This window comes from Eucyclogobius newberryi, unplaced genomic scaffold (assembly GCF_026437365.1).
Source record: "Eucyclogobius newberryi isolate DKJ021-1_F unplaced genomic scaffold, fEucNew1.0.hap1 SCAF_46, whole genome shotgun sequence".
Classification (NCBI taxonomy): Eukaryota; Metazoa; Chordata; class Actinopteri; order Gobiiformes; family Gobiidae; genus Eucyclogobius; species Eucyclogobius newberryi.
In genome coordinates, this window is record NW_027316123.1 from 120,645 (window position 1) to 143,607 (window position 22,963).

Genomic DNA, 22,963 nt, shown 5'->3' on the forward strand with positions numbered 1-22,963 from the left:
CTGCCCATTCTACTGTCCAAAAACATCAGTAGTCATTAATTTACCCACATTATCACACCAGGCCTGTGCCTGCATTTGATTCTAAATTTAAAAACACTTCTGTCTTTTCGTCCTGTACTTTGATCTAGTCATGCATTAAGTCCAAAAAATATTTTTTGTCAAATCCAAAAATAAAACAAAACAAAACGTAGGTTTGTTCTGTGCACTCAAAAAAACACGATACCGTAAAAACACAACTTTTGTCATCTATGTCGGGGACAGGAAGTGTCCTGTCTGTGATCACATTCCCCAAAATATTGGCCATCTATAAAAATCTGAATTCATCTTCATCTCTTATCAAGTTTAATGAAATCTTTATAATTGATTGTTGTCAATCAAACAAAACCCTTAAATTTGTTCTACAGACTAAAATTTAAAACAGCTGAGTTTAGTTCCTAATTCATTCATTCAGAGCGTCCTCTGAGTGCTTTCTCCCCATTCTCCTGTCTTGTTGACCCCCCTTATCTCCCCCTCTCTGCCACGTCATCTGAGCACGCTGGAAGTCTCCCTCCAAAATCCTCTATAACTTTTCCTTTGTCTTTTTACAGTTTGGGGTGATAATTCTGGCATTATGTGGTCTCGGTCGTCTGACAGAAATGCTACTTGCTTTACAGTCACGGTTAATGTCAAGCTTCTAGAGAAAATTCCTTATTAGATTCCTCCGGACATAAACGTGGTGTTTAAGATTCACCCGTGACTGCAAATTTTAGATCTCTCAGAATAACGCCTTGTGACCCTTGATTAATTGTGATTCTCACACTCGTTAGTTAATCACTTATTAATCCTCATTCACACATTCACACTTCTCTCTTACTTACTTCGCTCGTGCACAGCGCTTACATTCACACATATTTCCTCAGTAATATTAAACTGGGTATTTCCTCAGTAATACCTAAACTGCGTATTTCCTCAGTAATTTGAAACTGGGTATTTCCTCAGTAATACCTAACTGCCTTGCTTTATGTGAGAAACTTATCTCGTCCATAAGCCTACAATATTTTTCCAGTAAATATCAAACTAATGCATAAAAACGTTTTATGGCTAACTCTTTTTCACACACAAAATTTTGTCTGACCTTCTTTGTCGCCTGTGTTCTCCTGCTGCTTCGAAACGACGCGCTCTCCTGGCGGAGAATGAGGTGCGATGGGCGGCCACGGGAAAAGTGGACTTCTTTCAGCTGTGCACAGACTTCACCGATTCACCCGTCAATCTCCGCGAAGGGGCTGCTTGTCATCCGGCTCGATAGGACCAGAAAATGTCAAGAAATGAGACATACACCCGATGCTATTCCTTAACACATAGAGAACACAATTCAACTTAGAATATGAAACGACACAGAAAGATCAGACATTTGTATGGCATGCATGGGAGAAAACGCGGGGACTGATCACGCAAGCTGTTGTAAGCAGCTTACGTGATCCTCCTGTGTCTCACCCCCGCGTCTCACCCTGTTATTTCCCATGCTGGTTGGTTTTATTAGATATTCTGGAATAGGCGGGTCACATTTCTCATTGGTCAGCCTCACATCAAGGCACTTGGTATTTTTCCGTAGAGATCAAGCCTTGGGTAAACATTACCCAGACTCCTCTGGGTTATCACCCCCCCTCGGGTAAACATCCTTTGGCCATCTTTACGACCCCTTCACAAATCCAGTTTCTCACACACCCGTTCTTCTCTTAGACTAATGATGCAGATAATATATCACTATTATGCAGATAAAATACATCACAGAAATACAATCATATATTCACATTTTATCACACTTTGCCATCCCACTCAAATTTAAAACTATGTACTTGGGCCTCAACACTCCTGCCATGGACACAATAAATGGATACCCTTGGAACATACTTTTGGCTGTAGAGAAAAAGGCCATCACAAAGAAATGCTCGACACCAACCACGCCAACGATCAAAGACTTGACTGACATAGTAACAGACATTAGACATTGGATGAATGGAAAACAGTGACATTCAGGCTTAATTTGGATAAGCACTAATTTGATTGACTTGGACCAAGTAGGCCCCCTATTTTCATTTAAATGTGATTTTGTTTTTATGTTATGTCATGTTATGATATGTTTTATGTAACTATTAAGTTCTTTTAATTACGATTTTTGCTCCCTGGTCGTGTCCTGTATTGTTTTATGTTTAATCAAAAGAAAAGAAAAAAGGACACACAGAACTAGTTCATTTTCTCGCTACGTTATTCCTGGTTCAATCCCGGGTTTCGGCATGTGTACCTGAATGTTAGTCTTTGCTCAAAAATACAATGAATAGGAATGCTGGGTCGATTGGATATTTTGCGAGATCAGGACATAAATGGCCTGGAAAGGATCTATAAAACATAAACAGCAAGCTTTCGTTGGAACATTGTTCGCATGAACATGTTTGGTAACATGTTTGGTTTCGCTGAATGTTGTACCCAAGACCTTCTGCGTGTAGGGCAGATGTGATGACCACCACACAATGAAACCATGAAGCAGAAGTTTGCCTACTTCAATGCTGCTCTCTTTGATATAGCCCAATGATCAAATGTCATACTTATTTTCAAAACAGGACATCCTGTAGAAAGGTGTGGTTCAACGGTATAGCGGTTAGCGCTCTGAATCCAGAGTTTTTCTTCATTTCTTATTGCAATTAGAGGGACACCAACCAACCTGCTAGTCTATAGATGCATAGAAAAGCTGAAGGTTGATTACAAACTTCCGCATGCTGCGCCCAAATTGATGCCAAGTTTCTATGCCTCTCTTCACCTCCGTCTAGCTTGAATGTACTCGTAACCACGGTGAGTCTTGTACATAATGTGGCTACAAGTATTCCAGAAGGACAGACCAGATATTCCCATACCTGGAGTTGAACCCGGGCCACCTGAATGAGAGCCAGGAATCCTAACCGCTAGACCATATGGGAAGGATTTGAGAAGGTAAGAGCTAATTTAATGGTAAAAAAGATAAGATAAGATAAGATAAGATGAGATGAGATGAGATGAGATGAGATGAGATAAGATAATAAGATAAATACATAAATACCATTGCATGTGATCACAACAGTTATTGCACATGAATATGTGTCATGAAGGCACATAGATTGCACATGAATTTCACAGTAATTGCACATGAATTGCACATGGATTCCAACAGCAATTGCACATATGACGGAATTGCACATCAGTATTAGGTTAGGTCAGTATTGCGAGTGTTCAGGACTAACAGTGTTTGTTATAAAGTCTGACAGCAGCAGGAAGGAAAGACCTACGAAACCTTTCCCTCACACAGCGAGGGTGGATTAGTCTCTCACTGAAGCTGCTCTCCAGAGCGGACATAGTGTCCTGCAGGGGATGACACTCATGGTCCAGCATAGATGTGAATCTAGCCAGGACCCTCATGTCCCCCACCTCCTGCACCGAGTCCAGAGCACAGCCCAGGACGGAGCTGGACTTCTCGATGACTTTGTCCAGCCTCTTCCTCTCCCTCTCTGTGATGCTGCTGCTCCAGCAGGCCACACCGTACAGGAGGGCTGATGCCACCACAGAGTCGTAGAAGGTCTTCAGGAGTGGCCCTGTCACTCCAAAAGACCTGAGTCTCCTCAGGAGGTAGAGCCGACTCTGTCTCTTCCTGTACAGTGCGTCTGTGTTATGAGTCCAGTCCAGTTTGTGGTTCAGATCAACACCCAGGTACTTGTATGAGTCCATTCTCTCAATGTCCCGTCCCTGGATGTTCACTGGTAAGGGGGCAGTGGGGTGGCGTCTGCGGAAATCCACCACCATTTCCTTGGTCTTCCCCGCTTTGATGAGGTGGTTCCGCTGACACCAGTCCTCAAAGTCCTGCGCCAGTCCTCTGTACTCTGCGTCATCTTCGTCCGTGATGAGTCCGATGATGGCAGAGTCATCAGAGAACTTCTGCAGGACACAGCTGTCCGTGTCATGTCTGAAGTCTGCAGTGTAAAGGGTGAAGAGAAAGGGCGCGAGGACAGTGCCCTGGGGCGCCCCCACACTGCAGGTCCGAGTGTCAGACACACAATCCCGTGCTCTCACAAACTGTAAATCCTCTGGGACCGCATGAGGCTCGCTATTTCCGTCATTTTATTTTGAAGGGACCTCACGTTACCCATGACTACGGCGGGAACCGACTTCCTGTTTGTCCCTCTCTTCTCTCTGAGTTTACGTCCAGCCTGTCTGCTTCGTTGCGTTTTCCTTAGGATGTCCGCCGGGATAACGTGACGATCTCCGGGTAAGACGACTGTTCTCCGCAGTTTCATTAGTTCCTCCTTTGTGTAAACGCGGTACGGCGCCGGCCGGGGGGCGGGGCCGGAGCCGGGGGACTCAGAGCCAAGACACGATGAAAACACTCAATCCAGCCGAATAAAGTCAAAACAAGTTATTTTAAAGCGATTCCAGTGCGTGTCCCGATCGTTCATGAAGTTCCTCTTTCATATAAACGTGTATATAAGCGTGTACCGACAACACGCCGTACTTTGGCGGCGGCCGGAGGGCGCGGGGGGGCTAGCTCGGAGCTAGCTCACATCACAACAACACGACGAAAAACGCTCAAATCCAGCTGAAAAAAGTCAAAAACAGTTGAATTAAAAACGATTCCAGCGCGTGTCCCTATCGTACAGTAAAATAGAAAAAATGTACTAACTATATTTACAAAATATAGGAGATGAAGCACAATAAGTGTGAGAAAAAAGAGAGAGCGTTTACACCGGGCTGCTAGCTGTACCAGCGCCTTATGGCGTATAAAGAAGGCCTCATTGATGCTTGAGAGTTAAGGAACAGTTCTGTATGTAATAGATATAAGCCCATTCCACGTGCAACAAGTCTAGTGATTAGTATTTTCCTTGTGGCTCAGCCTATTAGACCATGGACCTGAAATCCACAATCCCGGATTTTGGAGGCTAGTATCCTGTGCATATTGCTTATGGGGTTATGTACCCATAATAGACTCAAATTGCTTCAAAATGTCTAATCATGGGTCTTTTTTGACCTACATCTTCTTTCACTACTCAGCTATCCTTTTCCCCAAAAAAGAAATAACAATGTAGGATGGATAAAAGAAATGTGCTGCTAGATTCAAAGCAAATGTGGAACTGGGAGCTTGCGCTGAAGATCGGCTTCCATCATCCAACACATTACTGACTAGCTTGGTTAATTTGGATTGACAATGGCAATAATGCAAGAAAAAACATTCTAGCAGAGGATGGTTTCGATCCATCGACCTCTGGGTTATGGGCCCAGCACGCTTCCGCTGCGCCACTCTGCTGAATGGTTATGATCATGGGACTCAAACCCACAATCCCTGGTTCAAGAGGCCAGTGCGTAATGCCCATGGGGCTGTATACGTCTAATAGACTCAAATCGCTTCAAAATATGAAATCTAATTTTAAAGGAATGTGGAACTGGGATCTTGCTACGAAAGACTGTGCTCTAACACTGAGCTACATAACCATCTCTTGTCTGTCATGATTATTGTCCAAGCGAGACCTGGAGTCAACACTTTTCACTTTGTGCCATCAACATATTGAATGGAGATGCAGGGGATTGAAACAAGGATTTCATAAATGCCCTCGTTCTGAAAGAAAGGCTCCGAAATTAAACATCAGCAAACATGCTGGTTTATAGAATAGAACCTCAAAATCTGTGCTGCTAAACACACGTTGCTGACAGGACTCGAACCTGCGCGGGGAAACCCCAATGGATTTCAAGTCCATCGCCTTAACCTCTCGGCCACAACAACAATATACATCAAAACTGTGTTTAAGAAAGTGGAAATTATCCACATTATTTTCTGAAACTAGCGCAATTACATTACCAGATTTAACTCTCCATGAATTCATGGAGACAGCATGTTTTACTAAACATTCTAAGCTCAGGTTTGGCGAGACATACCCATACTGGAAGTTGGGAATGTTGCCCAGGCTGCCTCGGCGAGAACTAGAAATTCTAACCCCTAGACCATATGAGAAATATAAAGATCAAGTGTAACAGATTGAATTGTAACATAAGCCTCATTGATGTTTGAGAGGTTAAAGAACAGTGCATAGTTGGGTCACCAGCTTTTAAGCAAGCATTTTTAATATCTAAATGTGCTTGGTTCTGCATGTCATGGAGAGAAGCACATAGCTCGGGATTTGTATCTTTCTTTTGGTTCAGCCAAATAGAGCCAGGTCTTGATTTTTAATACAGTTTTTTTTTAATGGGGTAGGAAGCACTATCAAGCAGCTCTGAGTTTGTGTTGTCCCGCCCCAGAAAATCTGGCTGAGTGCTCTAAGGAGCTAGATTTAAGTTCCAGTCCCTGTGAAGGGATGCTTTCAAGTACAACCGCTGCTACGTTGCATGGAACAGCTAAAGGTTGATTACTGCATATTGCACGCTGCATCCTAAATGGATGGGATTTTTCAATGTCTCTCTTAACAACCCACAGCGTGTCTTATTCATACTGTGGATTCAAGTCTTCCAAAAGGCTGACCACAATGTTCCCATGCCAGGAGTTGAACCCAGGCCACCTGAATGGGCCACTTTGTCTCACCTTCCTGCAGGTAGTGTGGATGGATGAAATAATATTGTTTGAATTTTATAAGTGCTACAAGGTTCAAAGGTAATGCGGGACTGGGAGCTTGCACTGAATCACCACATGTGCTGATTTGAAATATTTAAGTGAAGGTCTCTAAAATTCACTGCAGTGTAATCTGGCCATTAGCAAAGACTACAGTGTCACCTGGAGATGCTGGGGATTGAACCCAAGACCTCGTACATGCTAAGCATTCGCTCTACCACTGAGCTACACCCCCTTCCTTATCAATGCCTTAAAATGATAGAATGGACAAAAACAGAACAGATAGAATAGAATCAACAGAAACAGTGACCAGATAGGCAATTCAATTCTTCATTTTTTTTTGTTTATTCCAATTTGACTGGTTGTGACACAAAGGTTTGTCCCATTGTTACTTTACTTACATGTGCGTCACTTTTTGTGTGTTACAGTAACTTTTTTGGCCTGATCACCCAGTCCACAAGTGTTCCTGTACCTATATATTTACAAATCAAGCACTGTTAAGCAGGTGGCATCCTTTGCTGGTCAGGGGGAAGAGAAAGGTATGTTTCCAGCAGGGTTCTAAGAAATATGAAGCAATGCCAATGGATTTTTTGCCCATCAGCTTGACCACCTGGCCACCACAATACTGCATCTTTGGAAAATTACAGTGAAAGCTTTAGACCAATAAAAAAATCAAGATATGCTTGTCCAGTCAAGAATTGCTGGAAAACATGACTGATCCCAAATGAAGTAAAGTATGCGCTCTACCGCTGACCCACTTTGTCTAGAAATGCTCCAAAAAGAAACACCAACCAACCTGCTAGTCTATAGATGCATAGAAAAGCTGAAGGTTGATTACAAACTTCCGCATGCTGCGCCCAAATTGATGCCAAGTTTCTATGCCTCTCTTCACCTCCGTCCAGCTTGAAAGTACTCGTAACCACGGTGAGTCTTGTACATAATGTGGCTACAAGTATTCCAGAAGGACAGACCAGATATTCCCATACCGGGAGTTGAACCCGGGCCACCTGAATGAGAGCCAGGAATCCTAACCGCTAGACCATATGGGAAGGATTTGAGAAGGTAAGAGCTAATTTAATGGTAAAAAAGATAAGATAAGATAAGATAAGATGAGATGAGATGAGATGAGATGAGATAAGATAAGATAATAAGATAAATACATAAATACCATTGCATGTGATCACAACAGTAATTGCACATGAATATGTGTCATGAAGGCACATAGATTGCACATGAATTTCACAGTAATTGCACATGAATTGCACATGGATTCCAACAGCAATTGCACATATGACGGAATTGCACATCAGTATTAGGTTAGGTCAGTATTGCGAGTGTTCAGGACTAACAGTGTTTGTTATAAAGTCTGACAGCAGCAGGAAGGAAAGACCTACGAAACCTTTCCCTCACACAGCGAGGGTGGATTAGTCTCTCACTGAAGCTGCTCTCCAGAGTTGACATAGTGTCCTGCAGGGGATGACACTCATGGTCCAGCATAGATGTGAATCTAGCCAGGACCCTCGTGTCCCCCACCTCCTGCACCGAGTCCAGAGCACAGCCCAGGACGGAGCTGGACTTCTCGATGACTTTGTCCAGCCTCTTCCTCTCCCTCTCTGTGATGCTGCTGCTCCAGCAGGCCACACCGTACAGGAGGGCTGATGCCACCACAGAGTCGTAGAAGGTCTTCAGGAGTGGCCCTGTCACTCCAAAAGACCTGAGTCTCCTCAGGAGGTAGAGCCGACTCTGGCTCTTCCTGTACAGTGCGTCTGTGTTATGAGTCCAGTCCAGTTTGTGGTTCAGATCAACACCCAGGTACTTGTATGAGTCCATTCTCTCAATGTCCCGTCCCTGGATGTTCACTGGTAAGGGGGCAGTGGGGTGGCGTCTGCGGAAATCCACCACCATTTCCTTGGTCTTCCCCGCGTTGATGAGGTGGTTCCGCTGACACCAGTCCACAAAGTCCTGCGCCAGTCCTCTGTACTCCGCGTCATCTTCGTCCGTGATGAGTCCGATAATGGCAGAGTCATCAGAGAACTTCTGCAGGACACAGCTGTCCGTGTCATGTCTGAAGTCTGCAGTGTAAAGGGTGAAGAGAAAGGGCGCGAGGACAGTGCCCTGGGGCGCCCCCACACTGCAGGTCCGAGTGTCAGACACACAATCCCGTGCTCTCACAAACTGTAAATCCTCTGGGACCGCATGAGGCTCGCTATTTCCGTCATTTTATTTTGAAGGGACCTCACGTTACCCATGACTACGGCGGGAACCGACTTCCTGTTTGTCCCTCTCTTCTCTCTGAGTTTACGTCCAGCCTGTCTGCTTCGTTGCGTTTTCCTTAGGATGTCCGCCGGGATAACGTGACGATCTCCGGGTAAGACGACTGTTCTCCGCAGTTTCATTAGTTCCTCCTTTGTGTAAACGCGGTACGGCGCCGGCCGGGGGGCGGGGCCGGAGCCGGGGGACTCAGAGCCAAGACACATCGCCACGACACGACGAAAACACTCAATCCAGCCGAATAAAGTCAAAACAAGTTATTTTAAAGCGATTCCAGTGCGTGTCCCGATCGTTCATGAAGTTCCTCTTTCATATAAACGTGTATATAAGCGTGTACCGACAACACGCCGTACTTTGGCGGCGGCCGGAGGGCGCGGGGGGGCTAGCTCGGATGAAAAACGCTCAAATCCAGCCGAAAAAAGTCAAAAACAGTTGAATTAAAAACGATTCCAGCGCGTGTCCCTATCGTACAGTAAAATAGAAAAAATGTACTAACTATATTTACAAAATATAGGAGATGAAGCACAATAAGTGTGAGAAAAAAGAGAGAGCGTTTACACCGGGCTGCTAGCTGCACCAGCGCCTTATGACGTATAAAGAAGGCCTCATTGATGCTTGAGAGTTAAGGAACAGTTCTGTATGTAATAGATATAAGCCCATTCCACGTGCAACAAGTCTAGTGATTAGTATTTTCCTTGTGGCTCAGCCTATTAGACCATGGACCTGAAATCCACAATCCCGGATTTTGGAGGCTAGTATCCTGTGCATATTGCTTATGGGGTTATGTACCCATAATAGACTCAAATTGCTTCAAAATGTCTAATCATGGGTCTTTTTTGACCTACATCTTCTTTCACTACTCAGCTATCCTTTTCCCCAAAAAAGAAATAACAATGTAGGATGGATAAAAGAAATGTGCTGCTAGATTCAAAGCAAATGTGGAACTGGGAGCTTGCGCTGAAGATCGGCTTCCATCATCCAACACATTACTGACTAGCTTGGTTAATTTGGATTGACAATGGCAATAATGCAAGTAAAAACATTCTAGCAGAGGATGGTATCGATCCATCGACCTCTGGGTTATGGGCCCAGCACGCTTCCGCTGCGCCACTCTGCTGAATGGTTATGATCATGGGACTCAAACCCACAGTCCCTGGTTCAAGAGGCCAGTGCGTAATGCCCATGGGGCTGTATACGTCTAATAGACTCAAATTGCTTCAAAATATGAAATCTAATTTTAAAGGAATGTGGAACTGGGATCTTGCTACGAAAGACTGTGCTCTAACACTGAGCTACATAACCATCTCTTGTCTGTCATGATTATTGTCCAAGCGAGACCTGGAGTCAACACTTTTCACTTTGTGCCATCAACATATTGAATGGAGATGCAGGGGATTGAAACAAGGATTTCATACATGCCCTCGTTCTGAAGTGAGGCTCCGAAATTAAACATCAGCAAACATGCTGGTTTATAGAATAGAACGAAACCTCAAAATCTGTGCTGCTAAACACACGTTGCTGACAGGACTCGAACCTGCGCGGGGAAACCCCAATGGATTTCAAGTCCATCGCCTTAACCTCTCGGCCACAACAACAATACACATTTGAACTGTGTTTAAGAAAGCGGAAATTATCCACATTATTTTCTGAAACTAGCGCAATTACATTACCAGATTTAACTCTCCATGAATTCATGGAGACAGCATGTTTTACTAAACATTCTAAGCTCAGGTTTGGCGAGACATACCCATACTGGAAGTTGGGAATGTTGCCCAGGCTGCCTCGGCGAGAACTAGAAATTCTAATCCCTAGACCATATGAGAAATATAAAGATCAAGTGTAACAGATTGAATTGTAACATAAGCCTCATTGATGTTTGAGAGGTTAAAGAACAGTGCATAGTTGGGTCACCAGCTTTTAAGCAAGCATTTTTAATATCTAAATGTGCTTGGTTCTGCATGTCATGGAGAGAAGCACATAGCTCGGGATTTGTATCTTTCTTTTGGTTCAGCCAAATAGAGCCAGGTCTTGGTTTTTAATACAGTTTTTTTTAATGGGGTAGGAAGCACTATCAAGCAGCTCTGAGTTTGTGTTGTCCCGCTCCAGAAAATCTGGCTGAGTGCTCTAAGGAGCTAGATTTAAGTTCCAGTCCCTGTGAAGGGATGCTTTCAAGTACAACCGCTGCTACGTTGCATGGAACAGCTAAAGGTTGATTACTGCATATTGCACGCTGCATCCTAAATGGATGGGATTTTTCAATGTCTCTCTTAACAACCCACAGCGTGTCTTATTCATACTGTGGATTCAAGTCTTCCAAAAGGCTGACCACAATGTTCCCATGCCAGGAGTTGAACCCAGGCCACCTGAATGGGCCACTTTGTCTCACCTTCCTGCAGGTAGTGTGGATGGATGAAATAATATTGTTTGAATTTTATAAGTGCTACAAGGTTCAAAGGTAATGCGGGTCTGGGAGCTTGCACTGAATCACCACATGTGCTGATTTGAAATATTTAAGTGAAGGTCTCTAAAATTCACTGCAGTGTAATCTGGCCATTAGCAAAGACTACAGTGTCACCTGGAGATGCTGGGGATTGAACCCAAGACCTCATACATGCTAAGCATGCGCTCTACCACTGAGCTACATCCCCTTTCCTTATCAATGCCTTAAAATGATAGACGGATAGATGGACAAAAACAGAACAGATAGAATAGAATCAACAGAAACAGTGACCAGATAGGCAATTCAATTCTTCATTTTTTTTTTGTTTATTCCAATTTGACTGGTTGTGACACAAAGGTTTGTCCCATTGTTACTTTACTTACATGTGCGTCACTTTTTGTGTGTTACAGTAACTTTTTTGGCCTGATCACCCAGTCCACAAGTGTTCCTGTACCTATATATTTACAAATCAAGCACTGTTAAGCATGTGGCATCCTTTGCTGGTCAGGGGGAAGAGAAAGGTATGTTTCCAGCAGGGTTCTAAGAAATATGAAGCAATGCCAATGGATTTTTTGCCCATCAGCTTGACCACCTGGCCACCACAATACTGCATCTTTGGAAAATTACAGTGAAAGCTTGAGACCAATAAAAAAATCAAGATATGCTTGTCCAGTCAAGAATTGCTGGAAAACATGACTGATCCCAAATGAAGCAAAGTATGCGCTCTACCGCTGACCCACTTTGTCTAGAAATGCTCCAAAAAGAAACACCAACCAACCTGCTAGTCTATAGATGCATAGAAAAGCTAAAGGTTAATTACAAACTTCCGCATGCTGCGCCCTAATTGATGCCATGTTTCTATGCCTCTCTTCACCTCCGTCCAGCTTGAATGTAATTGTAACCACAGTGAGTCTTGTACATAATGTAAGCCGGGAGTTGAACCCGGGCCACCTGGATGAGAGCCAGGAATCCAAAACCGCTAGACCATATGGGAAGGATTTGAGAAGGTAAGAGCTAATTTAATGGTAAATAAGATAAGATAAGATAAGATAAGATAAGATAATAAGATAAATACATAAATACCATTGCATGTGATCACAACAGTAATTGCACATGAATATGTGTCATGACGGCACATAGATTGCACATGAATTTCACAGTAATTGCACATGAATTGCACATGGATTCCAACAGCAATTGCACATATGACGGAATTGCACATCAGTATTAGGTTAGGTCAGTATTGCGAGTGTTCAGGACTAACAGTGTTTGTTATAAAGTCTGACAGAAGCAGGAAGGAAAGACCTACGAAACCTTTCCCTCACACAGCGAGGGTGGATTAGTCTCTCACTGAAGCTGCTCTCCAGAGCGGACATAGTGTCCTGCAGGGGATGACACTCATGGTCCAGCATAGATGTGAATCTAGCCAGGACCCTCATGTCCCCCACCTCCTGCACCGAGTCCAGAGCACAGCCCAGGACGGAGCTGGACTTCTTGATGACTTTGTCCAGCCTCTTCCTCTCCCTCTCTGTGATGCTGCTGCTCCAGCAGGCCACACCGTACAGGAGGGCTGATGCCACCACAGAGTCGTAGAAGGTCTTCAGGAGTGGCCCTGTCACTCCAAAAGACCTGAGTCTCCTCAGGAGGTAGAGCCGACTCTGTCTCTTCCTGTACAGTGCGTCTGTGTTATGAGTCCAGTCCAGTTTGTGGTTCAGATCAACACCCAGGTACTTGTATGAGTCCATTCTCTCAATGTCCCGTCCCTGGATGTTTACTGTTTTTTTTTTTTGTTTTTTTTTTATCTTTTATTATCAAAAACATCAAAACAAGTATTTACATATATTTACATGAATGTACAGACAGACATGACACACAAGGGCAGGGGAATGGGATACACAAGGGCAGGGGGAGACGAGACAAAAAATTACAGAAAATCAAACACACAATCATTCTCCAAACATTCTTCAGTGATGGGGGGTGATGCCGTGGTTGGGGTTGATGCCGTGGTTGGGGGGGTTATGCCGGGGTCAGAAGATGATGTCCAGGTTTCCAGAGGGTGTGAGGTGGATCAGGGTGTTGTGGGGGACGAGGTGGGTGATGAACCGGTGCTCTGCTGCCATGTGGAGGTGTCGGAGGTGTGCGGCCAAGAGTCCTTTGAAGATGGGCCAGGGTTCTGCTGTTTTATTGTCACGGAGATGGATGTTCCTGTTGAGATATAATGTGTACCGGCTATGGAGAGGGTTAGTCGGGCGAGATGGGTGTTGGCTACAGAGCGACTCTGTCCGGGACCAAAGAGGAAGAGCCAGGGCTCCTGGTCGTCCCCTCCTAGGGCCGCCGGCAGTGGGAGCCTCCAGGACAGCCTCCGAGCGAGGAGGTCCTGCAGTCGGGACCAGAACGGGCGGACGGCCGGGCAGGTGTACAGCATGTGCTCCAGGGTCTCGGGGGGTCCGTGGCACACGGGGCAGTCCGCAGCGTAGCTGTCGGGAAGAAATGCGTGCAGTGCTGCGGATGTAAAGACGATCCTGTGTCTAAATCTGAAGTCAAAATGACCTACGTTATGTGGGGTGTACCAATTATAGATGTTGGCCCAGATGGTTGCAATGGTGCGTGCGGGGAATGTTAATGACCATTTGTGTTCCGAGGCGGGACGCCTGAGCACTCCCGGCAACAACAACTGATACAGGATGCGGGTGGGTAGGTCTGTGAAAATCCTAAACCTCCCCGTGCTAACAAATACATTAAAATTCAACTTACCTGTCGTGCTCCCCATTTGGCCCAAAGTGCTTCCCCAATGCCTGACCAGATTCCTGTTAAAAATACTTACCATACCACTAATATACTTTTTCCTAAACACTTTACCTGCTAACCTAAAACACTTCCCTATATAATCTACACTAAAATTACCTTTCACGTCAAATACCTTACCTACATATTCCAGCCCAGCCTCCTCCATCGCCCCACTGATCATGCACTCACGCTTCCCGGGGGGAGCGGAGAGCAAGTCAGGGTTATGACGGAGGGGCATGTGCGCGAGACCCTCACCGCTGTCTGGAACCGCCACAGTCAGGGGCCTGAAAGTCCTCCACGCCTCCAAGAGTTCCCTCTCGAAGGGGGGGAGGCCTTCCAGGACCGAAACAGGGGGCAACAAACACAAATTATAAACACCAAACTTACCTAGACTATTAACAAACTCACCTATATAATCCTTCCATGGAGCATCTACCTCAACGTCTAGAAATTTCCGAATTGTTTTCAGCCGGAAGGCCTTCTTCCTTAACTCTAAATCTGCTAACTTTAAACCTCCCTGATCGTACTCACCTATCATAACCTTATGTGCAATAAAGCCCCTCTCACGATTCCACAAAAAGTGGTTTATCACTAACCTTAATTTGTTAGCATAGACCCCCGGCAGGCCGTACACGGAGAGTGCATGGTTCAACATGGACATGCACAAAGAATTTACAACTAAGACTTTACCTTTTAATGTCAGATTACGACGTCTCCAAAAATTCAAGCGCGCTGTAATTTTCTCGCACAAAGGCGACCAAAGTGCAGTACGACACGCCTCCTCGTCTCTGCCCAGGGGGACGCCGAGGACCTTGTAGGAGTCCCCGGCCTCCCGGAGCTGGACAGGGAGAGGAACAGGCGTGACGCTGCCGCAAAATTTAACCGTGGTTTTATCGAAATTTATTTTGGCCCCTGAAGCGAGGCCATAAACATTGAGCACGTGGAGAGAGGCGTTCAGGCTCTCCACGTCTCGGAGGATCAGATTCGTGTCATCTGCGTACTGAAAAATTTTGACTTCCCTACCCGCAGGCGTGGTCAGTCCCCTCACCGCCGCGTCCGCCCGCAACATGGCCGCCAAAGGCTCAGCGGCGATGCTGTAGAGGAGCGACGAGAGGGGACAGCCCTGCCTGACTGATCTTTTTAAGGGGAAAGAGTCAATTAGAAACCCGTTGACTTTGACCTTACTGACCGCAAAGGAATAGATGAGCTGTAGCCAATTAACAAACCGTTCGCCGAAACCTAACTTACCTAATACAGTCCAGAGGAACGAATGCTCAACTCTGTCGAACGCCTTGTTAAAGTCTACACTAACGTGAATACCACCGGTCGCGTGCATCTGCCGAAGGAGATATCTCAGAGACAAAACTATGTCTGAGATGTCCCTCCCGGGGACGCTGTAGGCCTGCGAGGGGTGTATGATGGATCCAATCACACGCTTTAACCTACCTGCTAATACCTTTGCTAAAATTTTATAGACTACGTTCAAAAGGCTAATGGGCCTGTAGTTGGCGAGGCTGCTCCTGTCGCCCTTCTTAAAAAGCAGAGTGACGACACTCATCGCAAAACCATCGCCAACTCTACACTCACTCTCAAAATCCTGATATAATAGGAGTAGGATCGGAGCTAACCTGGAAGCGAAACGCTTGAAAAACTCACAGGTTAGTCCGTCCTCTCCGGGGCTTTTTCCTGTATTTAAACTCTTGACTGCAGCCTCTATCTCCATGAGAGACAGAGGCGCGTCGCACAGCTCCCTATCCTCCCTGCTCAGTTTGCGCTCCAGAGCACCTACAGCCTGGTCTAAAGCCTGCTCTGCCACTCCGTCTGAACTAAAAAGCCTACTATAGAAATCCTGCGCTGTCTCTAAAACCTCACTTACCTCGGAAACAATCTTACCTGTCTTCTCTATCAACTTATCTATGTGCATCTTTCCCTGTGTAGCCTTCTCACAGCCGAAGAAGAACGCTGTCGAGCGTTCTCCTTCGACTGTGTGTCTGGCTTTTGCCCTCAAAATTGCACCCTGACACCTACTTACCTCCAGCTGCTCCAGCTCAGCGCGCACCACCAGGTACTCTGGATCCACAGGGCCAGTGGTGGAAGCTGCGCCCTGGTCCAGGACCTGCAGGCGCTGGCGGAGAGCGGTCTCCCTCCTGGTCGACAGCCACGCCTTGTGTTTGCTGTAATTGACACAGAGCTTTTTAATGCGTGTTTTTGCCGTCGGCCACCAATCGACCACGCTGTCGATCAGCTCCAGCTCCATGTCAAATACATCAAACAAAAAGTCCATTTTCCTACAAAAAGTTTCATCACCGAGGATGGAGCTGTTTAGGACCCACAGTCCTCCATTCCTCGGTGATGAAACTAACCCAAAATAAATATCTAAAGTGGAGTGATCACTCAAGCCTGACCACTTGTAGGAAGCACCACTGACTCTCTGTGCCAGGTCTGAGGAGGCAAAACAGAGGTCAATGCGGGACTGCTTCAGGACGCCCTGCCACCTGGAGAAATCCTTCAGGAAGGGGTGGACGAACCGCCACACCTCCGTCAGGTTCCTGCTGGCGGCTTCTTCCAACAGGGCTGTCCTGGCAGTGCTGTTTTTAAAAGAGTTGTTAATGCCGATGTCTGTCTTGCAAAGTGTTGTATTAAAGTCACCGATTATGATTGTATTGTCGTTTGCAAAGCGAAATATTTTTTTGAAGAATTGCCTCCTCAGACCATCATCGTTCGGGGCGTAGATATTAATTAGTCTGAACTTCACTGTGTCCGTGAAGTCCAGGACCAGGAAGGAGCCCTCTGGGTCGGCGTGTACCAGGGTGGGTTGGCCTAAGACACCAGGCCTCACCACCGTGGCCACATCGCGCGAGCACGCCGTGCCCAGGGCCCAAAATACAGAGCCTACTCCCACGTTCCGCACTCGTTGCGCGTGGCTGACATCCCAATGCGTTTCTTGGATGCAGAGCACGTCCCACTTGGAAAAGTGTAACGCGCTCTGCATCCGCACTGGGCTCCGCAGGCCGCCTGCGTTCCAAGAGGACAAGGAGAACGCCATTAAGAGGAGACTTTGGAGGATACAACCCATCTTTTATTTCGACTTCTTTTTGGCGCCCGTCGCATCTGACTCCCACACTCTTTTTCTGACTTCACGGGTGGAGAAATCCATGAAGTCATCATTAAAAACAGTCTCAAGCTCACCTCGTGGGGCAGAGCTGCGTGTGGAGGATGGTGGGTTGATGGAGCTTTCTGCTGGCGCTTTTGATGTGGCTGGAATGGAGGAGGCGGAGGAGGTGGAGCCGCTCTGAGCAGCAGCGCCCTCTCCATCTCCTGCCACCTGCTTCCTGCGTCTTGTCCCTTTCTTTTCCTTCTTCTCCACCTGTCCCCTCTTACCACCGTCCGACTGGAGCTTGGGATCATCACCCAGCCCTGTGGTGATGTCCCCCCCTTTGGAGGTAAGATGCGGGGCCTGTCCCGCACCCATCCTCCTCCCGGGTTCAGCCTCTGCCTCCACGGGCTTAGGAGTTGGACCCTCACGAGTCCCTTCCCTCTGGTCAGGAGGAGCAGTTTGTCCTGCTCCCACCTTCCCAGACGCCAGCGCTGAGCCGAGCACCATCTCCAGTGCGACGGGCGCCTCCTCGTCTGAGGAGTCAGAGGAGCAAGAGGAGCCGAACACCTCTGGCTCCCCTGACTCCTCCACAGCCTCCTCCTCCAAAACCTCCTCTACTTCGGAGAGAGCAGTTGCGGGCACGTTCTGGGCCACGTCACTGCTCTCTCCTCCAATGGCGTCCTCCCTGTCCTCCCCTCTGTCCTCCCCTCTGTCCTCCTCTCTGTCACCCGCACCACACGGACATAAGTGGCGGAACATGCGGCACTCTCTGCACTTCGGGGCCCACTGCGCGACACACTCGCGCGCGTAATGCCCCTGGCTCCCGCAGTTGCGGCACAGAAAGTCAGGGCACTCCCTCAGAATATGGCCAGGCTGGAGACACCCCCTACACACCCGCACCTGCCTGTCGTGTATTACCCTGAAGTACTCGGGGCCCCCCGCGGTGTCAAACCTGACAGAATACGGTAAGGACTGCACCGTGTCCGTGAACCTTACCCGTACAAACCTGGTGCCGTCCGCCATGTTCGTCCCCGGCCACATTCTCCTCCTCACCTCGGAGACCGCAGAGACCCCCCAGGCGTAGAGCTTGGCCAGGATCTCCTCGTCCTCGATATAAGCCGGCAGCCCCATGAAGGACATGACCAGCTCATCAACCGAGATGTCACGGGCGTGAACCCTGACTCCTCCAATGCAGTACCCATCCAGGAGCCGCTCCTTCGCTTTGGTGGTACTGACGGTTACTTCATATTTGTCCTTTGAGATGAGTCTGCACGCTACTATGGAGCCGCACACCTCCTGAGTTGATTTCAAAAAAGCTAGTGGCGTGATTTGTGCTCCCTCCGTTAGTTCCAATACCACAGTGAGTTCTTTCATAAATGTCATCCTTCTTTCTTTGTTCTTTCTATTATTTACTGATTCTTTCAAACTTTGTCTTGCCTTTGTCGTGTCCATTCCAGTGTCCGATGCCGTGTTGTCCGTCCTTTGAGCCATGCTCACAAAAAAACAAAAAATCCACCTCCCAGTAAGTTTACTGGGAGGGGAACAAACAAAAAAACTGAAAAAAGTAAATGAAAATGATCAAAATAACGATTAAAAACTCCAAAAAACTCCCAAACCTCCAGCTCCAGACCATGCAGCACACCACAAATTGCACGCACCTCAAAAAGGCGAAATCTACGAGGTAACATTGGTCACTGAATATCTAGCTGAAACAGGTGGAGTAGCATTTAAGAGGCGCTGTGGCTGTCTAGTAAACAGGACATCCTGGGTTCAAATCCCAGCAGTGCCTTCATGATAGCCTTTCAAGCAAATCAGTTGTTTACATGTACAGAAAAACTTATCACCCGAAAGAGCTCTTTTACATTTTGCAATTAGAGATTGAAAAGTATCCCTGAATAAACAGAGTAAATGCACTCTTTTCACTCCTTGTTTCTCAGTTTGATGGTAAGGATTGATTGATGTAGACTGTTTTCGGATGACTGTTTTGCTTTTGTGAAAAAGGGGAATCAGACAAAAGTTGCAAAGGCATTCAAAGGCTGTGAGTTCGAGACCCACCAGAGTCACTGTTGTAACCCCTGTTATCTACATTGGTAAATAGGAAAGCCTGCTTGTGTTATTAACTGATGAAAGGAACTGCTAAACTTGGTTCAATTACCACAGAATCCCAGTGTGCTATAGGCTGGCCACTGCTTGGTAGGAGTTTCCCGTACGTGAGTGACTGTTCCTTCCTTCCTTCACGCCCCGCTCAACCTCGTCTTCTTCTAAAGAGCTTGGCGCTGTCATCAGAAGCTTTGGTCTTACTCAGCACCTGAGTGGCCCCACAGAGGGCAAATGGCACACTCTGGACCTGCTAATGACAAAGCGGGTTAATATTTCAAATTACAGTGTGGTAAATGTTACTTTGTCTGATGGTTTCTGTATTTCTCCAGGTGCAATGAGTTTGCAGTGTTCTTTGCAAGACTCATTTCAGAACATTAATAATACCATTATTTGCAGATAACAAGCACGCAGCCAACTAGACAACTGGAGTTAACCCATTTTGCATTTGTGGCTGACAAAACTTTCCAAGAGATCACCACAAGTCTGAGTTCCACTACATGCTGCCTTTATGCATTGCCTACTAGATTTTTAAAGTCTATGGTGAGCAGTCTGTTGGCTCCAATCAATGAAAAAGTCAACATGTTGCTTGGATCTGGAATTTTCCCAAGAGCCTTAAAACTGCAGTCATTAAGCCTCTCTTAAAGAAGAGCAGTCTTGATGCCACAGTGCTAAATAAATACCGGCCCATCTCAAACCTACTACTACTCAGTTGTCCATTCAAGCATGCAAATTATTTACAACGACAGAAAATGCGCTGCTGTTACAAATTGGAATAAGAGATGGAAAAGTATCCCTGCACACACAGATTAACTGCACTCTTTTCACTTTTTGATTCTCAGTTTGTTGGCAAGGAATGACTGATGTAGACCCATTTTGGATGAATACCGTGTTTTGCGTTTGTGGAAATGAGCATCATGGAAGGATGTATGGGCTCTGTGGCGCAATGGATAGCGCATTGGACTTCTAGGCATAATTTGCAAGGGGATTCAAAGGTCGCTAATGGTGAGAGTACATGGTTTTTTTTTACAATGGAAAGTCTGCTCGCTTTACTATCTGATGAAAGGCACTGCTGAACGAGGTTCAATTGCCAAGTGTGCTTGAAAAAGTAAGCAAATACATCGGCATTATGTCAAATAACATTATCTTGCAATTTTTCCTCAACATCCAGATCAACTGCAGTATATTGAGTGCGCAATAAATTGGCGAGAGTCGATTGATTGAGAGACTTCCAGTTTTTTTATAGCTACATTGGTACAGGGGATTTAGCTCAAAGGTAGAACGATTGATGCCCTCGCTCTCCATTAAACACAGTTGATTGGACAGGGGCTGAACTTTCGAAAGTTGCTGGCTCGCTTTTTTCAAGATTGTTTGCACTGTTTGCAATCCTTGTTTCCCATTTTTGTGGCAAGGGATGATTGATGTTAAGACTTGTAGCTTTGGATCACCGTTATCCGTCTAGGGAGCATTCTGCGGTTCAATGGTGTAATGGTTTGCGCACTTTGAATCCAGCAATCCGAGTTCAAATCTCAGTGGAACCTTGAGTGCCCCGAGAGTAGCGTTACTCTTTTGAAAAAGTGCAGAAACATGAAGAATCTTTGGGTAAAATCTGTGCTTACCCCCTGAAAGGAGCCAACCAAAGCATACAAACTAAACAAAGCTGTTAAAATCTGGAGCTGGTTTTCTTATGACCAAGCTTATGATTCAACGCCTGGATTACAAAAGGCGTAAACGTTTCACCGCATTGCAAAAGAAAATCAAATGAAAAGCATTGATGTGTTGAAGGAATCCTTTGACTTGGAGAGACAGGACTTTTATAGGACTTATTATAAGCAAGAAATGAAACAAAGAAATGACCACTATAATCCTCTGACAGTAATCTTTGTTGAAACCAATCAATCAGAACTTGCGAGGGGAATCATTTCTAAATGATCTCAATGCATTGGTAATCTGGACAACGTTCTGCTGAGTATATTCTAAACCAATGGGAACGAGAAGTTAACCTGGTTTTGTCTGACCAAGAGTGTGGAAATGTAGGAACAGCCCTGAGGAAGACCACAAAATCACATGCCTGAAGGGGAAAAATATGTTTTTTTCACCACACCATGTCAAAGTGTCCATTATTCACAAGGAAATGCTAACTGCTGGAGAACCCAGCAGGCAAACCACTATCAGGTGTTTTGGGGCTGTGCTGTTGCTCAAAAATAATGGACTGAAATTCAAAGGGCACTGCAGACTGTTTTTGACTTTTCCATCCCACTCAAATTAAAAACTATGTACTTGGGCCTCAACACTCCTGCCATGGACACAATAAATGGATACCCTTGGAACATACTTTTGGCTGTAGAGAAAAAGGCCATCACAAAGAAATGCTCGACACCAACCACGCCAACGATCAAAGACTTGACTGACATAGTAACAGACATTAGACATTGGATGAATGGAAAACAGTGACATTCAGGCTTAATTTGGATAAGCACTAATTTGATCGACTTTGGACCAAGTAGGACCCCTATTTTCATTTAAATGTGATTTTGTTTTTATTTTATGTTTAGTGCTATTTATGTTCTTTTTATTTCGATTTTTGCTCCCTGGTCGTGTCCTGTATTGTTTTTATTTTTAATCAAAAGAAAAGAAAAAAGGACACACAGAACTAGTTCATTTTCTCGCTACGTTATGCCACACGTTTCGCTCCCTTGCCTAAATTTTTGAAAAAGTAGCCGAAATAGTTGGGAGAGCGTTAGACTGAAGATCTAAAGGTCCCTGGTTCAATCCCGGGTTTGGGCATGTGTACCTGAATGTTAGTCTTTGCTCAAAAATACAATGAATAGGAATGCTGGGTCTATTGGATATTTTGCGAGATCAGGACATAAATGGCCTGGAAAGGATCTATAAAACATAAACAGCAAGCTTTCATTGGAACATTGTTAGCATGAACATGTTTGGTAACATGTTTGGTTTCGCTGAATGTTGTACCCAAGACCTTCTGCGTGTAGGGCAGATGTGATGACCACCACACAATGAAACCATGAAGCAGAAGTTTGCCTACTTCAATGCTGCTCTCTTTGATATAGCCCAATGATCAAATGTCATACTTATTTTCAAAACAGGACATCCTGTAGAAAGGTGTGGTTCAACGGTATAGCGGCTAGCGCTCTGAATCCAGAGTTTTTCTTCATTTTTAATTGCAATTAGAGGGTTAAACCTTTTATGGGTATGTCAAGATTCTCGCCTCTGTGGCGCAATCGGCTAGCGCGTTCTGCTAGTAGGCGAAAAGTTGGTGGTTCGAGCCCACCCAGGGACGACTGCTCACCTTGCCAGAGCAAGCAAGAAATACAATCCCAGAAGTAACCACTGTATGTAATTATGTAAGGAAACCAGGAAATCATTACGGCGCTGGGGCTTCCTTGGTCAAAGGGCCTGTTTAGTAAACAGGAAATGCCTACTCTTTTGTCTATGAAAAATATTTACAAGGAGAGTAAAGCCCACAAGAAGAGCCCTCAAACCCATACCTTTCTCCCTCAAGTTTACTGCTGCTACACTTTGCATTAAGAGAGGGAAAAGTATTGCTGCACATCAAGATTGTTTGCACTGTTTGCACTCCTTGTTTCTCATTTTTTTGGCAAGGGATGATTGATGTAAAGACTTGTAGCTTTGGATCACCGTTATCCGTCCA

At 45.7% G+C, this 22,963-nt stretch overlaps 6 non-coding genes across 6 annotated transcripts; all 6 read right to left on the reverse strand.

The window, feature by feature from the left end:
* Window positions 1–2,879: 2,879 nt before the first annotated feature.
* On the reverse strand, window positions 2,880–2,951 carry trnae-cuc (transfer RNA glutamic acid (anticodon CUC)). The gene has a single exon. It is a non-coding gene; the product is annotated as a tRNA-Glu (tRNA).
* A 2,743-nt stretch (window positions 2,952–5,694) lies between these two features.
* trnas-uga (transfer RNA serine (anticodon UGA)) lies at window positions 5,695–5,776 on the reverse strand. The gene has a single exon. It is a non-coding gene; the product is annotated as a tRNA-Ser (tRNA).
* Window positions 5,777–6,758: 982 nt separating this feature from the next.
* On the reverse strand, window positions 6,759–6,830 carry trnaa-agc (transfer RNA alanine (anticodon AGC)). Its single transcript has one exon. It is a non-coding gene; the product is annotated as a tRNA-Ala (tRNA).
* Window positions 6,831–7,572: 742 nt separating this feature from the next.
* Window positions 7,573–7,644, reverse strand: trnae-cuc (transfer RNA glutamic acid (anticodon CUC)). The gene has a single exon. It is a non-coding gene; the product is annotated as a tRNA-Glu (tRNA).
* A 2,735-nt stretch (window positions 7,645–10,379) lies between these two features.
* On the reverse strand, window positions 10,380–10,461 carry trnas-uga (transfer RNA serine (anticodon UGA)). The gene has a single exon. It is a non-coding gene; the product is annotated as a tRNA-Ser (tRNA).
* Window positions 10,462–11,442: 981 nt separating this feature from the next.
* On the reverse strand, window positions 11,443–11,514 carry trnaa-agc (transfer RNA alanine (anticodon AGC)). Its single transcript has one exon. It is a non-coding gene; the product is annotated as a tRNA-Ala (tRNA).
* Window positions 11,515–22,963: the final 11,449 nt, after the last annotated feature.